This window comes from Ciconia boyciana, chromosome 21 (assembly GCF_034638445.1).
Source record: "Ciconia boyciana chromosome 21, ASM3463844v1, whole genome shotgun sequence".
Taxonomy (NCBI): domain Eukaryota; kingdom Metazoa; phylum Chordata; class Aves; order Ciconiiformes; family Ciconiidae; genus Ciconia; species Ciconia boyciana.
In genome coordinates, this window is record NC_132954.1 from 1552291 (window position 1) to 1577084 (window position 24794).

General features: G+C 46.8%; 1 protein-coding gene across 8 annotated transcripts in view; it reads right to left on the reverse strand.

Moving 5' to 3' along the window:
• Positions 1–24794, reverse strand: part of HIVEP3 (HIVEP zinc finger 3) — a 276233-nt gene that overhangs the window by 109610 nt on the left and 141829 nt on the right. For 5 of the 8 annotated variants that reach the window (XM_072885470.1, XM_072885468.1, XM_072885473.1 and 2 more), the window contains exons 1-2: positions 12019–12153; positions 11579–11673 (exon numbers count right to left, since the gene is read on the reverse strand). The exons of 1 other annotated variant lie outside the window; for it this stretch is intronic. The gene's annotated coding sequence lies outside the window, so the exon portion shown is untranslated. Of the gene's footprint in view, positions 1–11578; positions 11674–12018; positions 12154–12312; positions 12416–24794 lie in introns of those variants that run through there. 2 more of the 8 variants (XM_072885467.1, XM_072885465.1) reach the window with 2 other exon arrangements.

The following is a 24794-nucleotide window of genomic DNA, read 5'->3' on the forward strand; positions in this document are numbered from 1 at the left end:
GGGGCTTACACACAAGTTCCCATCTATCCCAGAGGTTCTGGAAATGATGAGGTGTGCAGAGGTCCCATAAGTGCCGTTTGCTGTAAGGGAAGAAGAAAATCCCAGGAATATCTCATGAGATATTCCCTTCTGGGTCACAGATACAGTGATCCCAAATCTGTGAGCAAAACAACACAGCCAAGGAAGGAAACAAGTCGCATCCGTGAAAGCTGATGCTTGATAGCACCAGATTATCCTAAACCTCAGTGTCCTTCTACCAGTTGAGGCCACCCCTGACCCTTCAAAAGACTGAGGAAAAAGCCAAAAAGCAAGACAAAACATCCTCAGCTCCTTGTGCATTTAAACTGCCCTCCTGATACCTGCAGATATCCTCTGGAAGCCCTGAAACATGAAGACCCAAGGAAAGCAGAGTTTTCATGCCGAGCTGTGAGCGATACGGATGCTAAGAAAAACAATGGTAACCCCTCTCTGTCCACAGCTGGAGGAAAAAGAGGTTTATGCACCCACAAGCTCCAGGGCCAGGATGGATTAACACCATCATCTGCCCTACAGCTCACAGTACTGGGGAAAACACAGCTCTTCAGGCTTAAAACTAAGGGTCTCTACAGACTTGAATACCCAGGGGAAGAGTAGATATTAGCTCCTCTCCAGAGTCTCAGGGGTTAACACGGCACAGCTGAGCTGCAAACCTCCCCCTCTAAAGGTATGTGTTGATGCTTTACCTCCCTAAGCAACTACTCTGGGAAGTCAGGGGAGACAGAGCTAGAATGATGGATGCAAAATTAAAAGCTCAATAAATAATTAATCGCTGAGGTCATCAAATTGTACGAATCTGTCCATCTTGCTCTCCGCTATCCTGTTAACCAGAGGAGTCTCTGTTTCAATGGTGGGTGAAGTGGTCCTGGAAGAACCATAATTTCTGCACACCGCTGCCATGAAGCTCATACTGGGTGCCATATAAATCAATAGTAATAAATCATTTGCTGAATGCTGTAAAGGCTTTAAGAGTGTTAAGCAAACAGAATGCCTCCAGAGATCCCAAAATAAAGTGAGAGGCGAGTTTGAGTAACTTATTAAGGTAATTATTAAAATGCAAAACATCAAATATGTATAGCACAGACAAAACCTCCTTTCCTCTTTCCGGTATCAGCCTCTCCACAAATGCCAATGAAAAAGAGCACTCTTAAGTACCACAAACACATGAAAGCTAGCAAACCCTCCTCACCGCCTGGCTACCATAACCCTTTCTCTTCCCCTTGTCTATGCACTATCTCCCTCTGAGGTTTGCCTTCGACAGTAAGCTCCCTCAAGCTGGGACCACGAGGCCAGTTTTTCCAATATGAGCCATTTCGAGTATGAGATGGTGTTATTCTGATTATAAATAAGTGGTTAATGACAAAGAACATGAATGCCCAGAATGGAAGAAGTTTATCCCACGGTTGATGTGTTGCAAAGCTTTTTGCATCCTCCAGAGACAGGCTGCCGAGCGACAGGTGAACTGACGTGCCTGCAGCGTGTCAGGTCCTTGTGCTCCAACCAGCAGCAATGGCATAATCCCATCTCTGGACTGGGTCAGATCAGCTGCTTGACAAGGAATAATGATACACACACACACCCCCCCGCCCGCCAGTACGTGAAGCACAAACAGAGGAGAAATATTAGGTTTATTTCTACATCTAAGGAGGAATTGGGGAAATTCAACAGCTCAAACTGTAGTTTAGTGAGGGTTAATAGCTAATGTTTGCACAAAATGCCAGTGCTTCACAGCCTCAGCAAGTGCTCAGGACCTCTCTGCTTTGTGCTGCACCTACAAAATGAGTTTCAAAACTTCTCTGGAAGTTTCTTCCCGATTTGTGAACAGTGTTGTTACCATATCCATGCAGAAATGTTATCTGTGAGAAATACCACACTACTTGGTTAAGCACAGCCCGTGCATATCACTCTGTTACTGTCTGATACGTTCCGGTAAGAGAAGACTGCCCAGCACTGACGGTGAGCTGGCAGCAGCAGGACAAACATCCTCACCGCTGTCTTTGGACATGGGATGACAACAGCTTTGGGTCCACGGGCTGCGTGGCATGGGAAGTGCATGCTCCAGCTGCATGCCATCCTCTCCCTGCAGTTACATACCATATGCTTCTCTCCCCAAAATCTGCCTGCACATCAGGCATGCTTCACCGCACACAAAGGTGTGGCACAGAAACTCCTCTGCGTGCGGAGCCAGGGTGCAACCCCGAGAACAGGCTCCTGGCTGGAGGTGGCTCCTCCAGCAACGGTGGGTCCAGGGGCTCTCCCCACCCACAGTCCTCCCCCCATGCTGTGGGGCACAGGAGATGCTCCCACATCTGGGCATCATGGCACATCGGCATCCCAAATCCAGCCTCAGCCACGCACTGAAGCCACACTGGTCTACTCTAACAGCCATTTGTGGCCGTGGTAGAGTAGGACACCTGTTAATGGATCTAAAAAAACCCAAACAACCATAAATCACGTTAATCTGTAACTTCTCATATTTCTTTAAGACAGGGCCCAGACCACCTCATCTATCTCCAAACTTTTTTCCTCTTCAAAATAAAATCTGACTAATTTTATTTTTTTTCCTGAAACACCATCATACAATGCAGCACCAGAGTCCAAACACCAAACTGCCTCTTTTCCAGCATACTGGGTGCTCTTCTCTGCCATTTCACTTAAGCTGTTTCTCGACGCCATTAGAAACACAGCCAGTAAAAATGTCCTGAAAACACTGTTCCCCATTAAAGTGAGCCCTTATGAAACCAGTATCACAGCCACTTGCTTAACATATTTCTCCCTAGAAGAACTTACAGTGTTTCCTTGATGAATCCCCAAGCATAACAGTTTCCACAGTGATTACAGAAAAAGCAGCAGTGCCAGAAATAACATTGTTAAATGGAAAACATCCCCTGCACTCGCTCTCACACATGCACACACCCATCAAGCACAAACAGGCTCGCCGGCACCGGGGATGATTCCTCACGGTGACAGCACAACCACCGAGTAGCCACCCCAGTGCAAAAGTAGACGGAGATGGAAATTGAGTCAAAATATCACTTTTTTAAGTAGGTGTCTTGGTGACGGCACATGGGCAGGTATCCTCTACACACACGCATGCAACAGCATACCCTCGAATAGAGATGTAATCCGTGACCATATTCCAAAAGCAACTTCCCAAGTACGATATTCAAAATATTTTACCTAGCAAGGTGGGACAAAATGACCACTCCAGATGGTGTGTCCTGCCTTGCGAAAGGCAATTTTAGTTCTGACACAGACCTGGCGCAAAAGCAGGAAAGAAAAGTACCAAGTATCAGAGCTTCTCTAAACCACCCCCCCTCGGCACTCACATTCATTCAGTTATTTGAGGTCTAAGGCATGCAAAGCTGCAGTTTCCATTCACATGAAACTGCGTCTGTATTGTCAGGACGCTCCCATGCTCCTCTTCCCCGCTTCGGGCTGCGGGCAGCCTGCGCTCTGCACGCCGGCAGGCAGAGGCTGCGGGCAGCACCATCCCCACCACTGCGGCAACCAGACCGACACGGTATCTCTGACTTTCCTCGTTTATTTACCAAAATAGAGCGAAGGCTTTCAGCAAACACCTTTCCAAAGATATTTTTTGCAACAAGTGCCCTCACCAGCTTCAAACTCTTTACTGGCTTATTGCCCTCAAGAAAAGAACAAAAATAACTTTTTTTTTTTAAAACCTAAACTTTTTGCTCACCACCAGGGCACCAGTTCCTGCCCTCTCCCCACACTCCTCACAAGCATCTTCTCCTTTTTAGCTCTCTGTCCCCATGTCCTTTCAGAGTCCTCACCAGCCAGGAGCCTTGTTTTGCCTGGGAGGAACTCAACACACTTGTCCGTGTAAAAAAGGACCGTATTTATCACCTTGATTTGCATTAGAAATTACTAAAGTACATGACAAACCTATTATTCACTTAGGAAGGCATCACTCAAGTTAATTTAAGATGGCAAAAATGGGTTCAAAAAGAAAAAAAACCCTAAACAACAATGTTCAGCTTAGATTTTTTGTGATATGTTTTGTGCTTGACACAACTGACACATCCACACCAGAAGCCTCCTAGGACAGGCTAGATACATCCCCGACTGCCAGCAAAGACTTAGCTCTAGTTCAGAAGAAATGAGATTTGAGGATTTCTGGTATATTCTCACACTTAATTTCTGCTTTTACACCTGTTTACTTAAAAAAATTTAACTGCTGGTTTACCATTTTGGCATACCACCTCCTATCTTCTGAATAATTCCGAATTCTGATTAATGCAAATATGAACACAAAGTATTTTCTAACTTTGCAGCAAATCCCCACAGGTGGATGACAGATCAAAACATGAAGGCAGCAGACCATGTCTACGGCAGTGAATTACAGGCAGAATCAAAAAGCAACTATATTCCACGGAGACTATACGGCAACCAACACCTCAACTGGGACTTTCCCTCAACTTCTTTAAAGGCCTAAAACCTGCATAATGCATAATAAAACCAACACTGCAGGCTTTTTCTTCAGCAGAAAAACAGCACAGCGCTGCCTTAGGGTTATGAAAAAATTCTTCAGTTTGGCAGTAATGGTTTTAGCCTTCCTCACCTTACTGTTTCTGAATGCAAACGGCGCCATTCAAAGCAGGTTTGCAAAAGCAGCAAGGGTTTGGTCTTAATAAACGCTCCTTGAATTAAAACGGATTACCTTAGTAATGATACAAACCACGGCAGTAAACTCATTAGACAGTGAGTCATTGCCGTAGGATGCTATCAGATGTGAAGATCCAGCCCATGCTGCTGGCATGTCTACTCGTACAGTGCGAGGAAGGTCTTAGGCGATTCTTGGATCACTTTTACCCATTTCGGCAGTTTTTTGAGTGGCTGCTGGGGCATCAGTGCTAAAAAGCAATAGCTTCCCCAGCCTAGAGTGCTCGTGAACCGTAACTGTGAATCTTTACCATAATATGTTTTCATAGTTATTTGTAGTCATTCACCGTAGCATGAAGCACTTAGAATATTATTTAAAATAGTATCAATTTACTTTTATTTAGCATTTTTCACACTGGTGGAAAAAACTCTGTGGTGTTTTACAAACTGCTGCGGAGGGAGTGTGGTAATGCTCCTAGGAGGGAGGAAGAATATTTTTAACCCCATTTTACAGAAGTGGGAACTGAGGCACGCACTTTTCCACAGAAGGATATTGGCCAGAAACACTTCTGAATTCTTGCAGGATAACTTCCAGCAGAGATCCTCACTTCCAGAAGAAACGTACACTTATTCCAAACTACAGTGGTCACACTGTTGTGTCCCGGCCAATTTTCTCACATAAACAGAGTGGTGAAACGGTGGGGAAGAGTGGTTTCTCTTCAGGTTTTGTTAATTTTAGCCTGAGAAAGTCATGAAGGAAATACCTGAGCACTAGAGGCAAGTTTGTGGGAGATAATTAAACACCCAGCTCGACTTCCCTTCCAACTGAGAAAAGCTTTACATTCTTCTGTAGATATCTACAACTCTATTTTTGCACTTGGTTCTAGCCTGACCTTTCATTGCACTGTTTTGTTCCAAAGTGAAGCACTCTGCGTCTTCAAAATGAAGGCATTTTTCTTTTAAACACGACCAAAACTTTATTTTCCTCTTTAAGCATGCAAAGCCCCAACGCATTTTCAGTGGGTTTAGATACACACAAGAATACTTTGTCCTGCCCCTACCAGCCCTGACATCCCCATTTCTTTAAGAAAGAAACATCCCAGTTCAGACCAGCACTCCAGCTGGGATGCCAAGGGACCTCGAATTTGAGTAAAGAAATCCCTTAGCTGTTTCCACTTGTACAAAGAATACCTGCTGTGAACAGCTCTTCTAAGAAGAGTGACTCCAGAAACACCACGCAATGCTCATCCTCCCAGAGTATGCATCCCTTTAAGGAACAAGCATTACCTCTCCATCCTTCTTCATGCCCAGCCAGCTCATCACCCTTAACTTGTTCCTCTGCAGCTGATACAACCTGGTGTGGCTGTGGCAATAGGGTGGCAACTGCAAATTACCAGCCCGTTACACAGGCACAGCTGACCCAGCCCAGCAGCTGCTCTTGTTTTACAGGTGGCAGGTGCCATCCCAAGGCTTTCAAAACCACATGAACTTCATGAAACTTTTTTATTTTTAATTTCTATTCAACTCATTTTAGCCCCACCTTCAGTTTTTCTATGGCTTTAATTTACGTTAGTAAATCTCCCCAGAAGGGAAAAAAAACAAGAAAACTGAATAAAGGGCAGGAGGGAACACAGGAAACCCATGGACAGCTATTTAAAGAGTCGGTGATGGCTCATGGAAAACTCTGAAACACATTCCCGTTAGTGACAAACCTGCTGCTTTGGCCCTGGGTCACTCGCTGCATCCCTTGGGGTCCTCATTGCCTCACCCTGAGCAGCAGGGAATGGGGAGAGGCTTTGTACCTGACACCTTTTCCTGGGCATCTCCCAGCAGCTTGGGGCAGGAGGAACCAGGGTTTCCCTCCTAAACCCCTTGAAAGCTCCTAGAAGCTCTCTGAGTTTCACAACCTATTTTGTGAACCCGGTACCCCACTACCTAAATAACAACCACTCATTCACCTTCACCGCATGAAGTGGCTGGAGACGACACGCCATCTCTTCCAGCGGTGACACAGACCTCTAAAGCATTCAACCCACAACTTATCTTACTATGTTACTTTTGGGGAGCACGTGTCTAGTAACATGCTTATCTAGTTGGCCTTTTATCCCAAGACCATACCCTACCCTGAGTCGGGAACGCAACCAGCTCTCAACACAAGACCCCTGGGGTCCCTTTGTCACCGCTGGCTCATGGTTTATTATGATATTGCCAATAGACAGGGCTATCAAGAGAATAATCATACACCTGAAGATTAATAAGGCCAGTCCATATACACCTGAGACTTAAATCTACTGGTAATTCCTATGAAAAGTGACAGTAGGTGGATATAAAATTAATGGTTGTATCTGTTTTGTGCCTTTTGAGTTCTGCAATCTAAGCAATGCAGAAGTTGGATTTCAATCTGGACATAACAGCGTGGCAGTAAAGACTTCAGGGAACTACTACACTTAAAACCAGGTTTGCTGGGAAAAGGGCCAGGCTCAATTTTATTGGATTCTCCTGAGGTTTCCCCTCTAAACTGCACCACCAAATGAGGGCTCAGCAAACCTCTCCAGGTCTCGATGCATCTGAGAGCAACATTAGCAAAGAAATCCAAATCCTCTGTCTGAAATCAGATGGATCTAGCCAATTTTTGACACACCTTGCCTTCCTGCCTAAAATCTGTAGGTCTCATGGAGAAGCAGAGCTAAATAACTGAAACCCCAAAGCCTCCCAGTGCTGCAAAGTTTGAGTAACAGTTTAATGAGCAGGCGACCCTCCAAAGTCCAAGGAAGAAACAAGGGAAGGGCTGGATAATTGGCATGGAAAAGACAACTTAGGATCTGGAAACTGAGGAGCTGCTAAAACCAAAAACCTCATTTGCATTAAAAAAAAATCTTTATATTATCAATGTATAATAAGGTTTCCCACAATGCTGAAGAAGCTCTACTCTGAGTTTGTACCAGTGGCTGACCTGCCTGCTCGCTCCTACAGCAATGCCCTACAAGCGCTTTGTGCCTCTGCGAGATGATACACGGGCTTCAGGGCAATGAGAGACAAGTAGTCCTTGCAAGTCCATTTTGGGAAGGTAGGAAAACTTGATCTCACTCGTGTTTTCCTCTTAATTATCCCTGCCTAAATGTCGCTGAGCAGTTCCCAGAAGGAGAGTGCCTCCAAACTGAAATTTCCGTGCAACTGAAAAAAAAAGGGTTACAAAAATTCCATCTAGGTGTATTTAAATGGGTTAGTTGCTATTCTTCTTAGAGAAAAGACTTCTCAGAAGATTTCCATGCAGTAAACACTCAGGGATGTCTGTGCTCATCTCATTGAGCTCTGCATGCCTGATTTCCTCACCTTTCCCTGCTGCACGTGCAACCCCTGTTCAGTTTCTCAGAAAGCTCAGAAAAGTGGGCAGTGAGTGAAAACCGGTGCTACATGAGCTAGTCACAGCCTGGACTTCCTAGGGAGGAGGGGCTGGGCTTGGTTCAGGGCTTTGCGAAGAAAATGAGGCAACATAGAGGATAAGGAAGATTTATTGCACATTTACTTTCACCAAATGTTTTTTGAATGACTGAATAATCCCCTAGTCCCTTTAACACAGGCCCTCCCTGACACACAATGCGTCTTTTGATGCTCATTAAAAGGTTCACCTTATGCAGGCATGTAATTAGAGCTGGGCAGGATAAAAATCTCCATTCTGATTACTGCACCGATTATAGAGACCAAGATCCCAGCTGACCGTGCAAAGCCGGCCTGGGAAAGACCATTTTCTTGAATTCAAGTCGTGGCACAGCGGGAGCACTAATCACAACTGTCCTCTTGCAAGGTGGTCTCGGCAGAGCCCAGGAGAGGGAGCACCAGTGAGAAATCGGTGCGGATTAACAGGCGAAAGGTGGGAAGAATTCAGCAAGTGTAATGAGCAGAATGGAAAACAGAATAAATATTTCCCTGCATCCCAACTGGCCCTACTGACTGCAGATCCCAGCAGAGCTATAAAGATCTACTAACAAGCAGCCTTTTTAAAGTCAGAGACAATGGTGTTGAATGTATATTTTAAATAAATTGCTTTCCTTTCCAGAGGGTTATTTTTTTTTTTCCTAAATTTGAACCCCCTTGCCAAGAAACCAAATGCTTTAAAGTGCTTTAGAAACAGCAAGTCTGCTGAAACAATTTTTGCATTCAACATGTGCAGCCAAACATGGCCAGAAGTTATGACGGCAGAGCTCCTCCGAGCACAGAGTCGGCAGGAACCTCAGTGATTAGGGGAGCCGGAGGAAGCCGGAGGAAAGACAGCTTTCCTAACGCAGAAGGAGCTACCCGACGTGGCCATGGGACTTTGCCAGTGACGTACGGCAAGGGAGTTCCCAGGAGCCCCTCATTAATGACCTGCCACCCAATCAACAGGATGGCCGCGGTGATTTCCCCAGCTGGGATACACTTCCCTGCTCTCTCCGATTACTGCTAAACCACCCATGTCAGCAATGCCTTATCCCTGCAGCTCGGGAAAGGTTTCTCAACAGCACTTTTGTTGTTAACTTCAGAATAAATATTATTTTCGAAACCGTTTCTCCAGGGACTCACCCCACCGGATCCCTGTAGTAGTCCCCCACATCCGATCACGCTCACACACACTGCAAACTACGCAAACTGAACACTGAACTATTCTATTGACGGCTGCCGTATATTTTTCAAGAGCAAACTCCAAACATTTCTGAGTTTGCTCGCCCCCCGGTCTGCTCTCTCCTCCACCCCGGCTGCAAGAATGTGCTTTTGCTCAGACAAGAAAACCAAACAAGCAGAGCCTGCGGTCCTGTCTCTGCTTTTTCTGCCACACATGCACCTGGGCAGCCACTCACCAGGGCAGGGGGAAAAGAAATATTGTGAGGGTCCCTTGTTCAGATGCTAAAAGCGCAGTAGAGAAGCTGCAGCAGGACGTACGAATGTTTCTGAAATGGATGATGTCCGACACAGAGAAATTAGAAGTGCCCATTGAGGATCAGGATGAAAACAGTCAGTCACAGTGAATAAGTCCCCTTCCTTTACGCTGCAAGAGCGTCCCCAGGAGAGGAGAGGGCTCCTCAAAGGCATTTCTCAGGGGCTGCACCGCACTTCTGCGTCTGCCGAATGTGTTCCAGAGGACACAAAGCCCAGACCTGCTGCAAGCAGTTTGGTAGCAACGTATTCATTAATTAATCAACTAGTGACTTCTGGAAGTTTTCTTTGACGCACAGTTTACACAAGTCCTCTCCAGATTTTGTGTTTCCCTTCCTTAATAAGGACCGCAGTGAATCCTTCACTAGTCCAAGAAGCCCGACAGCAAGCCTTGGAGGCAGAAGGCTTTTCTTCTCAGAAGCAAGTCAGGACAGCACATATCAACCCCCACCATGTCCTACACCAGTATCTCTGCATCCTCCACTGAAGGATACTTCTCTAGGGATGAAAGAAATCATATTTCCAGGACCCCTTCAGTTAGACCTGTCGGCTAAGAAGTGGAAGGCAGGAAGAGGATGGGGACAACAAGACTGAATGGGCTTTGGAGCCTCTTGACACCTGTGAGCCAAGTGAGAATCACAACGTCCCACCTACCACAAATCCTACCTATTCTTACCAGGAAAACGCACTCTGACAGCATTGTGAACGTTTTCCTGCAAGAATCAGAATGAAAAGTTCCTGAAGCACTGGGATTGTGAGAAAAACTTGACAGTCCCCAACGAGCACAGCTTCCTAGGGGATCACTGAAGCCAAATAAAATAAGAGAGATGGGAGTTACGACAAAGAGGCTATCAGGACATCCAGACAGCGAAGGTTAAAACTGGCCCTGTGCACTGACACTAATAATCTTTCACCACCAAGGAAACTAAAAGGCTGTAAACTACAGGTTATCCTCTAGCAGCGGAGCAGGGTTTGGATTGTATTGCTCACACCATAAATCACCACGTCAGCTGCCCCAGCCATTTCCACTCATCAGAGTGTAACTGGGTAAAAGTGCCAGGCGCTTTCACGATGGTTGGCCAGTTAGCTAAAGAACAGGGAGGGGGGGGAAATAAAATAATGCACGGTGCCTTTTTCCGGAATAACAATCCACACATTTGCATAGAGCAGCTCAGTGTGCGTCTGCATTTCTGATCACACCTCTGGGTGCATCAAAAGCATTATTAATTTCCATCGAGGAGGATTAAGAAGCTTAAATCGTTAGCACTCATTTACTCAGACTTAATGTATTTTTAAAGCTGCCTCATTTTATGCTGATGTGCAGGTGCTAATCAGCAGTGAGAAACACTTAAAAAGGATAAAACACGAAAAAGGTCAGCCCCAGGCACAGGCCCTCCTTCTCTGCATCCAGCAGGTTCAACCTCCTCACCTGCCTGCAGAAGCCCAGCAGATATTTCGGACTCTGAGTTGGGAAAGTCAACTTGCTAGTAGCTCGCGCTGGGATTTTACTCTCACAGCTTCTCGCTCACATCACGTGTCGCCCAAGAACAACCCCTCCACTCCCCACTTGCTTTCCTGTACAAGTGATAAGGAGGAAATCCGTCCCAGACAGACAGACAGACAGCTCACCCCTGCCACATGGTGCAGCCAGCGAAAGTCCACAGCTCGCAAGACCTTAATTAGAGGTGGCCGCCAATTAAGAGTGGAGCTGCAGTTTGTGCCTGTGCCAGTGCAGGCACCCGGGCTGTCTGGCGGCGGATCAAGAGAAACAACCCCTCCGTGTTTACAGTATACAGTAGCCCAACATCCAGTAACTCCTGGTTACTCATTGCAGTGACCTCATCAGCGAGACATGCCCGTGCTCTTAATTACGCCTCATCGGCTACTCTTCCCTCTCGGCACTGACCACGGCTGATACAAGAAAAATAAAGAAATTATATAGATATTAAAGCACCTCCCCGCCCCCAGCAGCGAGTGCCTGGAATGAAGCGATCAGATTTGTTACCTGCACATGCCCCCCGCACTGCAGCCGCGGCTCTCCCATGACTCTGCCCGGTGAGAGGTAGGGACCCTGGGACTCCAGGGGGATCTTCTGCCGGGCTGCAATAGAAAAGGTTAGTTTAAAGCTCCTTATTTGGGCAGTGATGTAAAGGGAAGTTGTTCAGGCAGCGCCACCCCCTTTTTCCATTCACTACACATTGTTTCCTGTTGTCAAGCAGCTGCTGTGGCTTTCGGCACAGACAAGGGAATCCTTCAGCCCCCGGCTGACTCCGGGTGCTGCAGAAGGCGCTGCGAGGCAGCCCGCTGCCCGATCCCGGCTGCCCACGCACGGGGAGCGGGGGGAGCAAAACTCATCCGGGCTGGACCGCAGGAGCGGGTCGGAGACGGTCCCCCCACCCCGCCCCGCCCCCGCCAGCTCTTTCCATCGCAAAAGCGGCTTCTTGCCTGCCGGAGCCGGTGCCGTCGGAGGAGGCCGGCTGCCCCGGGGCTGGGGGGGAAGGAGGCGGGGGGGAGCCCCGGCCCGGCGGAGGGAGCGCGCTGCCGGCACGGCGCTGCCAGCGCGGCTCGCCCGCCCCGCCGCCTCCCTCCCTCGCCGCCTGCCTCCCCCACATCCTCCTCCTCCTCGTCCCCTCCCCATCTGTCCCGGCTCCCCCCGCTCGCCGATCCAGGCACTCCCCCACCGGCGCTGCCCGCGGCAGCCTCCCCCGGCGGCACCCGCCGCACCGCACCGCATCGCACCGCATCGCACCGCACCGCACCGCGGGGGAGCCCGCTCCGCTCCGCTCCGCGCCGGCCGAGCGGCAGCAGCCCAGAGCAGCCCGGCAGAAGATCGGGCTCCAGTTTGGGAGCGGGCGGGGGGGCACATACAGCCCCGGCCGCCCCGTCGTGGGGCGATGCCGTCCCGGAGGGGACCCGGCAGCATCCCCCCGCGGCTGCAGGAAGGACCGGCGGGGCTGCCCACGCAGGGCCGTGCCGGGGGCAGCCGGGGGCAGCCCGCTCCCGCGGGGGTTTCCAGCCGAGGGGAACTCCGAGCTCCCCAGCCACGTCCACCCGGCGCGGCCGAGGGCGGGCGCGGAGCGCGGCCACAGCGGGAGTCGGGGCTCTGCACCCGTTCAAACTGCCTGATTTAGCCCCAAAACGCACCCCGGGTTGTTTGTTTGTTGTTTTTTTATTGTTATAATTATTTTTCGTCTTCCTTTTTTTTGTCCTTTTTCGTATTTTTTTTTTTTTTTGCCTGTTTTTTGTTTTGGTATTGGTTGTTTTTTTTTTCCCCAAGTGACCACTGCCGTAAGGAACTGAAAGCCTGAGCCCTTGCGCTAAAAGGGGCAGGCAAAGCGCTCCTTCACACGGCTGCAGGCAAGGCACAGGGATCAGGCAGGCGAGATCCGCAGAGCGGGTCCCTCTTCCACGGGGTGATGGCAAAGGGGCTCCAGTGGTGTTTGTCCCGGCTCCCAGGCGGGATCCCGGCTCCGGGCTGGGGCGGGGGGGCCGAGATGAGCTCAGAGGAGAGAGCGAGATAACCTTGGGTTTTCAGCCAGGCAATTGGGAAGAAGCAGGCTGGGGGTTTTTAGAAGAAAGCAGAAGAGTAGCCTTGCATCCCAGGGTGTGTTTACATTTAAAATATACGTGCATATTCAGCAAAATGTTTCGTGCTTCTTCTGTAGTCATTAGAAGTGCTACTGTAGCTAGGGTTTTACTGGCAAAAAGGAGAACTCTTGCCAAGATTGCTTATTTTGCTCAGCTCATCAGTATATGCTTGATAACTGATGGCCGCTATATGGTGTACCTGGTAAAACATTCTGTGGTGAAAGCAGTTATACGCCATAGCTGGCATGGCCATCCCAGCAAAACTGCATCTCAGCCCTCCTTTTCTAATGCAGGCTACAAAAAAAATCACTAGTTTAAAAAAAAAAAAACCAACAACCTCCCCCCAAAAAACACTACTACCAAGCCTATGTTCCTATCTGACTCCAGACTTTTATAAAGTCAGGGTTAAGCCAAAAAAAAGTCACCTAACGATGAAATAACGATGATGTGAAGTCTCTATGATGGAAAGAATTACACTGGCAGGCCAACAAGAAACTTAGCAGGATGTGCTTTTTGGGTGAACATCAACAGAGTTGTCATTTCGCTCAGAAAACAGCATGTTGCTTTTCAGGAGAATTAATGATTGGAAACCTGCTATCAAAACACCAGTCTGGCCCATCTCCAACCAGCCACAGAGCAAACTCCATGTAAACTGCATCCCCAAAATGCTTTTGGTGCTAAAACTGAGAAAATACCATGTAACACATGCACTTTCTATAAGCATATTATTTCCTCAATAGCCCAGTTTCACACCCAATCTCAGCTTCTCTCATTCTGGACAGAAATGAGAATTAGAGCGTGATGTAAAAATGCTTCATAGTTTTATTTGTTTAATTTTGCTCCCATGCTGCTACGATCTCCCCTCTCTCTCTCAGCCTGAGTCACTTTGGTGTAAGCAGGTGCAGTTGCTTGAGGTCTTTAAGGAATTGTACGGATGCAGTCAGACACTGGATACGCTAACGGGCCCACAAGGACTCTCAACCAGTGCATGTGGAGAGTCCTCTACCCTCCCAAACCTCACTTGATAAACACTGAAATTGGTTGTGTTTTCCCCTCGAGCGAACTGTCACATTGGGCTGGCTGCGATTACAAAGCTGCTCCGTCTCAGTCGCTGGGGTTACAGTCCCAGCTGCACATCAGTTTGCTCCTGGCCACAGAGAGCAACTCACATCCGGAGCTCTGCAAGGACCGACTCTGATGAGCCAAGAGCAGTAAAAGCAGGTTTGTCACCTAAAGGCCAGCTAACGCAACCTGGACTGAGCAGGGGGACTGTGGCAATAGAAGGGACTGGATATGGCAAGGCATCCACTTTCTTCATCAAATTGGACTTGAGTATTTGGACGGACACATAATAAATGAAATACAGCTCACAAGAGCACGGACAGAAACGCAACGACCCCTAATCAGAAGCAAAAAGCAGTGTCTCATTTACTCCATGCCACAGTGGGGAAAAATCAGTTATATCTCAGTTACTGTGTAAGCACCTCAGATTCCAGCAGCAGCCTCACAATGGTTATGATTTTACTAGACCAGACAGACAGCTCATCTCCTCCTGACACATCTACGACCTTCCTTCCTTTCTTCGCACATGGGGATGAACTGAGAACTGGCTGTGAGAAGCAGTTACTAAAATATCACCTTCCAGTCTGAAAGGGCGAGGGCACCCACTGTGCCTTTGAGAAGCTTCAGCACCTACTATGATAAACTCTCTCTCCTTGGAAGACACAGTCCCAGGGATTCGTGAAAATAGTAGCAAGGTGCTAATGTTGCTTCTGAAGTGCACCACAGAGTACCAAATATGGGCACAATTAAGATTTTAACCAAAAAAAAAAGCTATAGATTTTTTTAATTTATTTTTAACCAGCATCCTTGACTCTGCCCATCACACCAAACACCCAAACGCCATCTTTCCAGTTATGGAGAACGCTGTCTTCCCCGTTGGGGAGGTTGACCTCTGTGTGCCAACACCCACAAAGGTCCAGGTATTTTTCCCCTGAACGGTACAAACACGGCCATTCAAGGCAATCAACACAAAGGTGTTTGCCTGGTGGCAGTGGCTTTTCTTAAGTGGAAGAGTGTGGTTTTGCTTAAATGGGAAAACGAAGGGCCAGGTTCCCCTGAGGCTCCTCTTCCTACTGCAGGGTCAGGAACACACGGGGTTAAGTTCAGGCCACAGTGGTCAATTTTGTGGAAATCCTTTGTTAGAAATGAGCATTTAGTCAGGAAAGGGACTGTCCTCAGGTTGAGGATGGTTAAAACAACCACATCTCACTCCCCATTTAAAGGTCAGACTCTTTTCCTCCCCTCAGTGTTTAGACTGGTTACGCTGCCTTCCCACCCTTCACCCACCCCTGTTCACCTCCGCATGGCCCAGGGTGTGCAAAAATTACCCGCTGCCTGAAAAGGCCTCTTTGAAACTGTTCCCACCTCTTTTTTTTTTTGAGCTCTATTAGTTTTTCCACCATCCCTGCTGCTGCGCAGAAGTTCCCAGCAGAGCTCCTCCTCGGAGCACCCTCCGGTGCTCTGCACGTTTCCAGCTGGTCCCTAACTCATCCCTCTGTTCCCTGCTGGTAAAACGCATTAACAGAAGCCGAAAGCGTGGTCAGGACTTTCAGGTTTTCCATATACATGACTGCTAGAGATGCCATTTGAGTAACCGAGTGGGAAAGGAGGTTCCCCCAAAAGAACCCTTTCGCTACAGCCTGGGAATCGGGGATTTTCATGTCAATTCTCCCACCGATTTGCTATACAGCTATCAACAAGTCACTTCACCTTTCTGTGTCTAAGTCTTCCCATCTGGGGAAACTGTCTGGGGACTTACAAATGCTGTTGTGTGTTTTGTCTTTTTTTTAAAGCCCCTATGCCCAAGTATGAGCAATCACACTCCTGATCGAAGAGGGGACAGAGAGTAGGGTTTTCATGTCATCCTTCCCCTCGGGAAAGCTGGAGCAGCAGAAACCTGTGAATCAAATGTATTTCAGACATATTTAACAACCTTTTACAACCTGAACGGTAAATCCCTAAAAGTGAAACAAGATCTTCAGAAGTTTTAGGCACAGTCAGTGCCACTGACAAGCCCTGAGCTCTCCCTGTTTTTGGAAATCCCACCAGGCACCTTTCCTGAGGTATGTTTATTTTGAGCAGTCTGATCCCAGAAGCCCACATCCCTTTTCAGCCATCACATCAACAGGCAGGAGCTTAATGCCTGGGCAGTGCCCATTCAGCTGCCTGGGAGCCTTGGTCCCCCGCTGTGGCTCAGCTCTCCGCAGCTCGCCTCGGTCCCGGACCTCAGGCACCACAGGAGCTCAGCGTCTCACTTTCCACATCTGCAAAATGGGAATAACTCATTCCTTAACTCAAAAGGTCCCCGTGCTCGTTAAACATTTCAAAAGCATGCGGGAGAATCTTCAATTATCCAAAAAATCACTGCAAAGTTTCATTATTATTCCAACACTTACATTAAAGACACATGTCCTGGTAAGTAGCAGGCATGAGGAATCATTATGCTAATTTTAGACAGAGCATCTGCTCAACGTTAAATCTGAAACTTTGTCTCGAAGAAATAATTTAAATTATTTTTCTTCAGAATTGACATTTGTCAAACAATATGTTGCGAAGAGAAATTGCAGCCAACTATGAGTAATCTGAGCGAGCACACGTATTCTGCTACGGCGAAAAGCACTCGGGGAGAGAAGTTGCTGCATTTTGGCATAGCAGGAATTAATGAGTAAAATAGCCAGGCTGACGTGCTTCCTGCCTCGGAGCCGTCCCTGGCAGCTTCTGCCGGTGGCGCAGACCCTCGCCTTGGGGCTGTGCGTTCTCCATCCACCTGTGCCCCTTCCTTCTACCTTCACTCCCGGCAGCCGGGGATTACCCAGCCTGCCAGCTCCCTGCCTGCCTCCTGGGTCCTGCTCAGCATCTCCCAGGGAGAGGGCCACTCAGAAACCTAGGACCTCTCCCTTCAGCCATAGGTGTACCTATAAATACCAAATAGCCTTAAGCAATGCCTATTGCACAGCTGGAATAAACCACATACATGTCTTCGAGCACCATCTTACCCTATTTTTATTTTTTTGCACAAGTACCTGAGCAGCTTCCCACTCGCCTAACACAGTTTTACAAAGTACCTGGGGATGGGAGATAGCATCTTCAGAGCTATTAGTGTGGACACTTTCAGTTGCCAGCCCTGTTTGCACTGAGGGAAGGGACGCGGCTACCTTCCAGCGCGTTTTTTCCCTTCCTTTCTGTTTTTCTGTACAACCTTCCTATTAATTTTAGACCAGTCGTTTCCAGCGTGCCTGGGGAGCCCTGAGGATCTGGAGGCAACTTCTAAGGGTTTTGTGAGTTGTAACTAAGAAAAGCAAACCCAGCGCCTGGAAGCTTAAATTTGCTATGCAAATGACTGCACCCCACTGTAAAATGTAAGATTTACAAATCAAAAAGAAGGTTGGAAACCACTGACATAAACCAATATATGGTAAACACCCCAATAACCACATCAACACACGTGAAACAAGGTATTACAGAGTAGGTCCACATCTAGCAGAATGGGTGTCTATACATAACGAGTGTTAATTTAAAAATTAAATAAGCATTTTTACCATATATTTTGAATTACACTGTATAACAGGAGTTATCTCCCCCCAAAAATAGTGCAAAAATAAAAGTTCCGTTTTGCTTTTAAGAAGTTAAATGGTCACAAATTGCCATCGTAGCGTCTACTGGATAAGGTCTTTTGAATTCTACCTAGTAGAGCTCCTAAGTCCCATTAGAAATTGCTCATCTCAAATATCCTAAATGCCTGTTTGTAAAATCAGCCATCAATCCCTGAGCCATCTCCATTTTGGCAGTACCATATGTATATAGTCCGCATGTATTTGTCAGCCTTTTAGACAAAAGATGCCATAGAAATAGCCATTATTTACAAATTCAATCATGCTGCCTAAAAGCTGTTTCTCCTTAATTTTGACCCTGACTACACTTTTCAAACAACCACAATAATTTCTGACTGTGACGTTATCAACTGTCCCATGCAAATATTCTGCTTAGATTCATTTTACCTTAAACACGGTATGGCAAAGGATGAATTCCCAAGCAGGGAGAACCCTGTGCCCACAACCCCTGAGGCCTCCAGGAAGCAGGGAGTAAAAGCCATGTGTAGCAACCAGCAGTGAGATGAGGCTTCCAAACACCAAACAGGAAACCAAACAAAAGAAATTAATAACTAACAAAAGTATAAATAAAATACTCAAAGGGTGGGGGAGGTAACAGAGAAAAAAGACCAACGTACACCCTGGAGAAAGCCTGTGTGTGAAAGGAAACACAGAGCCTGACCTTCCACCAGTGTTGATCCCTTCACTCCCAGTTTACTCCAGTGCAAGTGAGAACTGAGTAACGCCCAAAACTTTTTTGCCCCATCCTCCCTCACTACGTGCCTCGCTGCCTGGTGACAGCAAAACATCGACCACCAGCAGAGAGTGGTCCAGCCAAGGCAGCCTGAGCCGGGATGTCTGTGTCCTTTGCGCAAAACAGCGTGGTACGGCCCTGAGCTGCTCGAGTGAGCAAAGCGAAGCTGGTGCCACACGGGCTGTTCAAGCTCACAGGAAGCGAGGCCTTTGCTGGGTGAGCCTGCATTATTTGAATGCCATGCTCAGGGAGCACGACAGCCTTTGAGTTTTCAGACGAGCTCCAGGTTTTAAGTCACACGTCCCAACCCACTGATGCTCGGATGTGGATACTCCACTTGCACTTTGCATGCCTTGGTATGTCTCAGCACATCACCAGCATGCTGCATACCCTCTGCAGTGGTGTCATTACAGCCAGGATTAACCCAAATGCTGCCATCACTTGTGTTTTAGAGGAAAACCCCACGCAAAGCAATAGCTGGCTGCTTCTTCCACCCCTCCAGGGCAGCATCCCGCTGTAGCTGCTGCTGCAGGCACCCGTCCTGCAGCAGAGGCAGAGGAGGCGGCGGGGGCCATGGGCCGTGTACCCCGTCTTGGACCTTTGGCACTTGCTCGCACACTGCTCCCATAACAGTTCCCTCTCAGGTTACCCTGCTCAGCCCAATTTACCTCTCTGGCACGCGAGCGGAGGGGGAAGACGGGGCACTGCCCTGTGAGGCTGAGGGACTCTCACTTCAGTTGCAGGATTTTGTCAAGTGCTCCAGCTGAACTGGCAGGTTAGTTTACTATTTTTAAAAATTTCCCTTGGGCATCCAGACCTTCGGATGGGTGGTCTTTCAATATCATTAATATGTACACAGATAAACACAGAAGTTTTCCTAACAATTTGCCCATTCATTTCAATGGAGTAATTCTGAGGTTGAATTTGGCCCCAGCTTCTCGGTGGTGTTTAAATAGGACAATTCATGCTGCACATGGCCACAGACTCGCCCAGGAAGAAGTAAAATAATGAATGACACAAGAAACATTGAATAATACATCCTCCTTAGAGAAAAACTAGATTAATCCTGAAGTGCAGCTTTAAATGGGGCTACATCATGAGATGGATGAGTACAAGGCCTGGATGGAGATGGATGAGGACAGTTGTTATTTTCTTCTAGAGGCAAAACACTCATGCATTCCCTTAAACCGCCTCCTCTGCTAGGACCTGGGGATAAACAAACAACTTTTAATACAGTTCTTCCAAATGCAGTATATTGAGCAGCAATTACAAACTCTTAAAGCTTTTAAGGCAGTAACATCAGCAGTGTGTGCTTGGACTTAAACTCCACAAATACCCATATACTGTGAAGCCAGGTAATAATATATCAGTGAATTTTCTTGGAAGAATTATTTCCCATGACAAGAGCTCTATCAGAAGCTTCTGCTGCTCTTTGCATTAATTGCATTACCTCATTTCTGCTTCTCGCTAAAGAAACTTGCAACATTTTGTCAGCTCATATTCTCTCTTTCAAGTCAGAATTAGCAATAGAAAACCAAAATAGTTTTATTAGTGGACTGTGTCCTTTTAACAAACTTCAATAATAAAACGTCATAAGTTTTGCATCTGTGGCTAAACGCAACAGGACTGTGGGGGGTGCGTGCATTTGGCCACTAACAGACAGCATCTTTTGATGGAAGCTCAAGGGAAAGCAGGCAGCAGCCTAACACCACCGAAAAAGGGGGGAAAAAAGCATCATTCAGGCAACAACCATAACTTTATAGTTAAGAGTCAGTTGAGGTTTTTTTGCATTTGTAAAGCAGGCATTTCAGTTCTTTGATGTATCAGAAAATGCACACAGCACAGCTTCTCCAAATTCACAGCATTTGTTCTTTAAGGGTAGAAACATGCATCCACTGAACAATAATGTTAGCACTGGTGCAAAACTAGTTTCTGCAGCAATCTTGCCTTTGTCCTAAGCGACCAAACAGGACAGTAACATAGGGTCTGAAATACTTTGTGCAAAGTTAAAATTCAGTAAAATCTTAAATGTAGACTACACTAGGAAAAATATAATTAAACAAAGTTACGAATGACTGTTGTACCTAACCAGTATGCTCGCCTATGTCGCATCATCTACTTAATACATCTCTGAGGCTGTTATGAGACAAGAAACAACAAATCTCTTATTTATCATGTCCATGCATTCACTGGTGGCTGAAACGAATGGGCAGGGCCAGCAGAGTATGGCAGCAGTTCTCATTGCTCACTTGCCACTGCTTGTTAAAAACTTCGTGGCTACTTGGTAGTTTGAACGTTGGGCACTTCAAGGCTCCCAGCAGCCTCGCCTCTTTGTTTGGCATCTTTGTGTGCTGCTGCATAGCACAAAGGAAGCCTTTAAAATACAGAGAAAAAGGGGGCTGGGGGTTTTAACCCTGCACACCTTTTCCCAATCTGCTATTCTTGGCAGCACAGGCCTCTAAGCTATTGCTGGTAAAAATATATTAATGTCTGTCTTCTGCAGCATGCTTCCTGGCTGGAATTTATCTCACTCAGCTTCAGATTTCTACAAAGTAAATACCTCCACACCTCCTTTTATGGAGGAAGTCCCAGAGTTGAATCGCTTCATTGCAAGATACACATCTAAAGTAGTAGGTGAATCATGCCCTGGAACATTTTTTTCTCTACTGACTGCAAAGGGAGAGTGGATGACTTCTCAACTGGAGAGAGATGAGAGGAGTCCCAACCCTGCTGCTTGCACTGCCCCGAAACTTCAGTAGCATGCTCTTAAAAGGATGTGTGTGTGTGAGTGCATGACCACTAGAAATGTCACCTGATTACCCTCACTGTCGTTATTATGTATAATTCATTCAGTTGTATATCATTCACTAATGAACGCCGTGCAAAAAAAAAAATACATTTTAGACAAGGAAATTCATCCAAAAAACCCTTCCAAATAAGACGTAGTAACTTATAAACTTAGGAAATTAAGACTTCAGGTCACATACAAAAATAAATTCAAATAAAAACATGTGAAATGAAGATATCAAAAAACCCCTAACACTCTGAATCAATGCATTGCAGGAAATTATAATATCACCACTGCAGTGTTTGTGGTTCCAGAACCTGAGCTGCCATTCTGGCTCAAACCAAGGTCTATCCACTCCTGTATCCCTGCTCCAGAGGTGGCCAGTAGGTACGTGGCTGTACCATCAAACTGCACCCAAGAAGACACACCAAGGGAAGACAAGGTCAGGTCTTCTCCAATGGCTGATGGAACTTCATCAGTATCATGATGAAAACCCAGAACTGCAAACAGTTTGCGCAAACAGGGGAAAACACCTGCGAAGTGCTTGGTCCACTTGGAAGCGTATGTGCAGCCAGTCATTAGTTGACACGCCACCACATGGCCAAGTAACCTTCTGCAACAGCCAAGACCGTGTCTGTGTATGTGGCTACAACCTAATGGGGGCTGGAGCATTTGCAGGTGAAGTTCAACCCCCAGTAAGCTCCTTTGAGTAGTGTACGGGCTACTCTGGCCCTCAGGGATGGATCCGACCCATCTGTGGACAGCTGCTCCTCCCAGCACAGCACCAGGGACTGGGCAGGACATTGCTGATTTAGACAAGAGTTGGCTAACGTCCTTCCAAACTTAGTTTTGAGAACCTGAAAGTAAACAGTCCACAGGCAAGATCCCAGCTCTCTTAATGTTACTGTTTATTGGGGTTTTTTAGGCTGGCTATCCTGTAAACATGGCCACACATCTTGTTAAGGAGTAAGGGAGTTTTCATAACCACCAGGAGAGCCCCTGATAAACGTACTTTGCACGAGAAGGTATTTTTCTCTGATTTTTGTCTTTTCTGCTGTCCTATATTCTCTCTTCTTGCATTCAGGGTCACACAATCAACTGAAAGAGTATGAATTGGCCATAGAGATAATTTGGGGATTTATTCCTGAAAAAGAAAATATGGCATTGCCGTTTCATTCCATTCTCTAGGAAATGAGAATGCAGATTTCTGGGAATCCAGAGAATGTCACTGAAACTCCAGAAAACTGAAACGCAGCCTTCCGCATGGGGATTATGTGGACTCCTAACCAAGCAGTACACACAGGTCCTCCAAGCCACCACCCCCAGGGCAAAGGAAACAACTAAAGGCAGGCACTCCTCTGCCATCGGAGTCTCTGGCTCCGGAGTCTCGGAGCAGATTCTGTGAGAGGAGGACGGGGAGAGTTCACATAAGTTTATATCTGTAGTAGGGATGCTGGCAGACAGGTTTTCTTTGTATGTGTGCACAGATGTCTTATTTCAGAGATTTGCCTCGGGATGCAATGAAGATCTTTCACATTTTTTAATGTGAAAAATGAAATCAGGAGGAAGACCCTCTCATTTGGCTTGAATTAATTTGCTGTTTAAAGTGTTCAGCTACAATGAGGGAAACTCAGATGAGATCAGATTTTCTCCACCCAGGTGAGCCTCCTAATAACCTGGAAGGTTTGAGGTGGATCATAATCCTCTCCACATTAGGAACTGGATCTGTCTTAAGTAAACAACTAGTTATTCATTGGAAAAAAAAAATCAGCTGGGGTTTTCCATGTGTCAAAACAACCAGCAAGAACAAGGGCATCCCACATGTGGGACCCAGCTAAGTCTGACTCTGCTGGGGACTTCCTGGGAGCCTCTGTCATGGATTTCTTTCCAGATCTGAGAAAATCGTGGTCAGAGCTGGGCTATTCCTGCACAAAGTTTCTGTTTGTGTGAATCCCAATTTTCCTGCTCTCTGGTGCTCAGGAGAGCACAACCGCGTTTCTCCTCTGTGCCTGTGAACACGTTGTCCAAGCTTGGGGACAGGCAAGCTGCACTGATCCTCACCCTCACAGCACACAGTTTCCTGTCCTACATTTTCTCTGTATAAAAATACAAACTTTCAAAACTGCAATTATTTTAAAAATAATTTTTGTTTTGCAACTACTTTAAGTTCATTCTTCGGTGTAGCATTGTGCCAAGGGCATAACATTAGCCAACAGATTATGTTTGGTTATTTTATTGAGCAGAGAAAGAGAAATTAAATACTTGGCAGTCTTCTCTCTTTGCCTTTAGATTGCCTCTTCTGTCACATGAGGTAAGAAGGACAAATCCTGATGCTTCGTTTTAGTTTAGATTTTTTTTTGTGAAGTGGAAAGAGAGAAAAGCATTTTCTGCATCTGAGCTCCCATGCCCTGGGCAAAACCAGAGCCAGTCTTGGCCCACACAGCAGCTGGGTGATACTTCAACAATTTGCTATTACACCAGCTTTTGTGAATTTAGGGCTCATGTATCCATGCACATCGTGCTCATTTTGGAGGGTGAAGCTTTTAAAACTCATCTGCTCACCCTTGTTAAGTTTCCCATTATAACTCCCCAAAACAGTGTTACGCAATCTGAAAAAGTTGCTCCAGTCCCCTTCTGCGGCCCCTTAGAGACCCCAACCAGGGAAAAAATCACAAAGCCTAAATATAAAATCAATTCGAACTAAGGGGGTCTGGAGAAGAAACACAGAGAGGCAGCGCTGCCTGAAAAAGTGTTTGAGCTGTCAAGTGCATATGGTGGCCAAATAAAAGGGTACATTTCTATGAGTGCATTTCTGAAGCACTTGATGATTTATTTCTAGATGCAGAGAGACAGGACAGGCACACAGTGAATTTCAAGGCAGAAAAGGGTTGTTGTAAATCAGGTTGTCATTTTTCCTATCTTCTAAAAAGAATCCCAGAGAGGTTAATTTAAACAGCGAGGTATGTTTCCCACTCTCTCAATTTTCTTCCCTCCCTCATGGCTATATGGCAGAAGTTGTGTTATTACTTACATCCAAGGCAGGAGAATAGAAAAGGACTTCTGCGGGAGATCAGCCAATGCTCTATGCTGGGTATCAGCAGAAGATGGAGAAAATCTTTGAGCTTTAGGTGATGTCCAGATGTTTTTGCATCTGCTTTGTCATCTTTGACTGGCTTTGGCATCTGATGTGGTGTGCACATTCAGGAAAGCAATTCAGATGTGCCATGCTCCAAGCTGCTTAGCCTTACAGATGCCTAAACTTGACTAGAGGCCATGTAGCACCTAAAATATCCCTGGGTGCTTCCATTCAGGCACCCACACATGCTCAGAAATGCCCCAAGCTTTGGAGCTGGACACTTGGCTCATACCTAATATCTATGTCTTGATCCAAATGGAAGGCAGCTGCTTGAACACCACCCACTAGGCATGGGCAGCCCCC